Source organism: Dipodomys merriami, unplaced genomic scaffold (genome assembly GCF_024711535.1).
Source record: "Dipodomys merriami isolate MVZ:Mamm:240054 unplaced genomic scaffold, mDipMer1.0.p SCAF_1306, whole genome shotgun sequence".
Classification (NCBI taxonomy): Eukaryota; Metazoa; Chordata; class Mammalia; order Rodentia; family Heteromyidae; genus Dipodomys; species Dipodomys merriami.
The window spans coordinates 60,554-65,469 of record NW_027202612.1 but is presented as its reverse complement, the minus strand read 5'-3'; the positions used below and the strand labels follow the sequence as shown (position 1 = coordinate 65,469).

General features: G+C 37.3%; 1 non-coding gene across 1 annotated transcript; it reads right to left on the bottom strand.

Moving 5' to 3' along the window:
- Positions 1-4,405: 4,405 nt before the first annotated feature.
- LOC138824999 (U6 spliceosomal RNA) lies at positions 4,406-4,512 on the bottom strand. Its single transcript, XR_011371266.1, has one exon. It is a non-coding gene; the product is annotated as a U6 spliceosomal RNA (small nuclear RNA).
- Between the last annotated feature and the right edge of the window lie 404 nt (positions 4,513-4,916).

The following is a 4,916-nucleotide window of genomic DNA, read 5'->3' as shown; positions in this document are numbered from 1 at the left end:
AGATGTCTATTGATCTCTGCGTAGACAGGAAAATCAGATTAGCCTGTATAAAATTTCATCAGGGCTGTCAAAGCCTGTGATCTACAGCACTGATAGTTTATTTTGACAGTTGGTTGTGTAGTAATATCTGGAATTTTCTCTTACTCATTTGTCTGCCTAGCTGGATGTTGAGACCTGGCAGCAGGAACAGCCTGTGGTATTACATATATGGTCCAAGAAATCTGCCCATAACTATGAAAATAACTGCCATGAAGTATCTGTCTTTGTTAGCCCAAGGGCAACCTATTTTGAAGTGGAATTTGATGAGAGGTGTGAAACCGAAAAGCGCTAAGACTCACATGTTTTTTCTTCCAAGCAATAGTGGATCAAAAACAAGAGAAAGAATATAATAGAGATTATGCCTTCACAGGTATGATTATCTGGAATTTACAGACTCTAGAGGTGGGAAGACACACTGACACAAAGTTGGTACTTATAAGTGGCCTAAGGTAAGTCATATTCCCCAAACAAGGTAAATAAGTACTTCTGTAGCAATTCTTGTCCTTTTTCCAACTTTAGAGCAATAATGGTATGGTGTGTAGAAAGAGAAGGACTAGCTAGGCTCTGGTGGCTCATGGTCATATTGTTCAAAATCCTAGCTACTCAGCAGGTTGATATTTGAGGAATAGGATTTAAAGCTAGCCTAGGTAGACAAATCTAAGAGAGCCCTATCTCAACCAGCAAAAAGCCAGAGTGGAGACATGGCTTGAATGGTACAATGACAGCCATGAGCAAAATAGCTGAAAAATACTCAAAGCTCTAAGTACAAACCTTAATACTGGCACATTTCTAGAATGTAACCACACCCATATTTCTAAGGGTTGCTTTGATACTCTACTTGTAGAAAGGAACAGTTACACTAGAGATTATGTAGCCCACAAAAGCTAAAAATTTAACTATCTGGCTCTTCATAGGAAATTTGCTAATACCAATGTTGTCCAGAATAAATTAAAGAGCTGTTAATCTCTGAGTTCAGAAGGGCCAGTGGATCCAAGAGAAAGACTTAAACCATGGTGAAAGCTAGGAGCCCGGCTGACAGATCTGTTTAATATCTGGGCTGCAGCCTGCTTCAGACTGTTTACTTCTCTCTCCTATCAAGGGTCTTGGTTGAGAACAAAGAACTGAGCCAGTGATCACTGGTTGAGCAGATAGTCACTTGAGTTTTAGAAAGCTGAGCAGCAGTTTTCTACTAATTCTGCTTTCTAAATGTAGTTGTGAGTTTTGTGTTTTGGTATCATCTGTGTACATTTCTCTCTTAATCATTTTGAACTTATAGAAATGGAGACCGCTTTTAAGATTTTTTTGAGTCACAAAGAATATACTTAACTGCTGAGTTGTTGCCTCCTTCCATCTTGTTGACCACATGACTTTTTTTTCTCTCTAGAACGTGACGTTTAAGGATGGTGCTCTTTCATTCTGACAGCAGTAATAATGAATGGGGCTACAAATTCACCGTCACTGCCTATGGCCTGCCTGATGTTGCCGTGTCTTGTGGGTTAGACTTGCAACTCCTTGTTTCTCGACTAATGGTCCGCCTTGACTCCCAGTGCATGGCACTCAACTCTGTGCATCGTAAGTTCACAGTCTTGTCCCTTCCTTTTTCATTACAACTGTGTTGAAGAGCAAGGTAGGAACTCTTTCTCATAGGTGGTCTCCACATCACGAAAGAGCAAGGTATTAATAATGTTTCTTTTTAGTTTTCTTTAAACCAAATCAAAACAGTTTACCCACTGGGCACCATTGGGAAGTTTCTTGACTCAGGCTTTGGCCCTATCACAAAGTACGCTGTGGATGCCCTCTGTGGAGGACAATTGGGGAATTGCTGTTTATAGCAGCAGCATAGTCATTTTTAGAGATTTAAGTATACTCCAAGTAGATGGTAGAAATATAGTCATTTAATTGTTGTTTAAGTGAAATTTATGTGAACATAAATAGGTATGTGAATATATGTATTATCGTAAATTACATTAATCAACTTCGTATCATTTGTTCCAAGGGATAGATTCATAGAATAAATCTTTTGGAGTATTTTATATCTATATAATTTTTTAAACATTTTTCTGATTGTAAAATCAAATATCATTCATCCTAAATGGTCATTTTCTGTTAGGATTTTAAAAAGAGTTAGCTAAGGAAGAACAGCAGCATGTACGTGGTATTCAGGTAAGGAGTAGGTTTATTCATCATTCCAGCTGACACCAGACCATCTTGGTCCTCAACGTGGTGGGGAAAGGCCTGGGAAAGAGAGCTTGAAGAGCTGAGAAAGAGAGAGAAAAGAGCTAGAAAAGAGCTAGAAAAGAGCTAGAATAGAGAGCATCTGGGAAAGGTGGGAAAGAGAGAGCGAGGAAAGAGAAGAGACCTGGGAAAGAGAAGAGAAGGAAAGAGATGAGAAAGAGCTATAAAAGAGCAGAGAAAGGTCATCTGGGCCTGAGCTAGACCTTATCTAAATTATGGGCGGAGAAATTTGTGGCCACATCAAATTCAGATGTCACCTCAGCAGATGCAGATGTGACCTCTTCCATTTGTGCCAGTTGCCTAGATAACGCAAGTACTGGGTACAAAATTTGCTGCGAGGAGGGTGGAGTCTGCTTGCCATCTAGGAGCAGACCTTACACTTTCCAAAGCTTGTGTGTCTAATTTCCCTTAGTTTCTTTTTTAAAAAATTTTATTGTGAAAATACTGTACAGAGGAGTTAAAATTACATTGGCAAGGCAATTAGTACATTTCTTATCAAGCATTGCTGCTACCTCCTTTGTTTCCCCTTCCCATCCTTCTACCTTCCCTACCCTTCCAAAGTTGGAAAGTTCGTTTTTCAACATAAGGATTTGTCCAACTCTTGTTGTAATAGGTCCACCTATATCAGTATTTAAATGGTTTGTTTTTGCCCTTCCACTCCACAAATTATAACAACATCAAATACAATGAAAGCAGGGATTATACCGTGGGGGACAGACATACAAAGCAACAAAGAAATCATGTTATAAATATGTTAAATACAATTGCAAGAAAGAAAAAAAACATTTGACTACTTATCTTGGGGTTCATTTCATCTAGCATCAACTTATCTGACCTTTTCTTCTTGTCTCAGACATAAACTAGTAGTTCATAAACTGACAAATAAATGTAAGGAAGCCAACAAAAAAAATCAGTTCCTCTCATCTGATGATGCCTCTACAACAATGAGGAAAGAGTTCATCCTGCTAAGGAACTATGATAGGATATCAAAAAGAGAATTCATTCTTCTAGGTCTTCCCTATTTTTTCAATGTAACTTAAATGATGTAAAACACAATATACCGCTCATCAGTTTTGCACATTTTTATATGGACTTCACCTCAGTCTACAACATTCCTTCATTATTCTGTTCCTGATATTTTTACACTACCAAGACATAAGAACATTTTCATACAATTTTTATTATAAAAAAAAAACTGTACAGAGGTGTCACATTTATGGGAGCAAATAATGAGTACATTTCTTAACAAGCATTGTTCCCTCTTCCCACCATCCCTTCCCTCCCACCTCCACAAATACGCTCCCCTCCCCCTTCCCCCTGACTAAATTGTAAAGTTCATTTTTCAACAGAGTGTCTTGTGCATCTCATTGTTACAATGAGTTAACCTGTATCCCTATTTAACCATTTTGTATTTCCCTTCCCCTCACCAAATTAGAGAAACATATACACAGGATGTAGGTGTACCAACTTCAAATACAATGAAAACAGGGGTTATAGCGTGGGGGAGGAACATATACAGAAAGAAAAAAAATCATATTGCACATCATAAGTACGTTAGAAACAATAACAAGAAAGAAAAAACATACTTGTGTCCCTGTCTTAGGGTTCATTTCCCTTAATATCATCTTATCTGCTCATATGCACATAGCTTTTGACTTATTCTGCTTATCTCAGACATATATTAGTTATTGAAAATAAGAGAAACCACGGGACCTATGTTTCTTTGGACTTGGCTTACTTCACTTAATAAATTTTTTTCCAAGACTTTCCAATTCCTAACAAATTGGGTGATACTATTCTTTCTGATGGAGGCATAGCATTCCATTGTTTATATACACCCACATTTTCTTGATCCATTCATCTACTGAGGGGCATCAGGTTTGGCTCTATATCAGCTATTGTAAATAATGCTGCAGTAAACATAGCTGTGCTGGTAGTTTTAGTATGGTCTTGTTTGTGATCATTCGGGTAAATGCCCATAAGTGGGATTGCTGGGTCATAGGAAAGCTTCATATGGAGTCTTTTGAAGAGCCTCCATACTGCTTTCCAAAGTGGTTGAACAAGTTTACACACACACCAAGAATGCAGTAGAGTTCCCTGTGGACAGATGCTCTCCATCATCTGTTGTTGCAAAAATATGGAACATTTCACTAATTTGCATGTCAACCTTGCTCAGGGGCCATGCTAATATTCTCTGTATTGTTCCAATTTTAGCGTATTTGCTGCCTAATTGAGCACAGAACATTTTTTATATATAAAGTGTAATTTATTTTCTTAAACTAGACAATTCAAAAAAAAGTAAGTTCAAAAGAATTCTTGTGAAATTTTAGAAGCATGTATTTCTTTTTTTTTTTTTTTGTTAGCAATACAACAAACTGTTAGTACCATGCATTTCTTACATAAGCACACATTTAAGAATAAAGTCAAGACTGGCATGTCAAAAACAAAATAATTCCAGATATTTGTTGTTCAAGAGATGTGTAGGAGGAGGAATTCAATTGTTCTATACAAGGCACCTGTCATAATGAACACTGCAGCAAGTGTTAAGGTTGTTAAAAGTTTTAAATTTTAAATGTATTTAATTTTGGGAATTTGCATATATATGCCAAAATTAGGACTGTTTGGCAGGTCATAAACTTTTC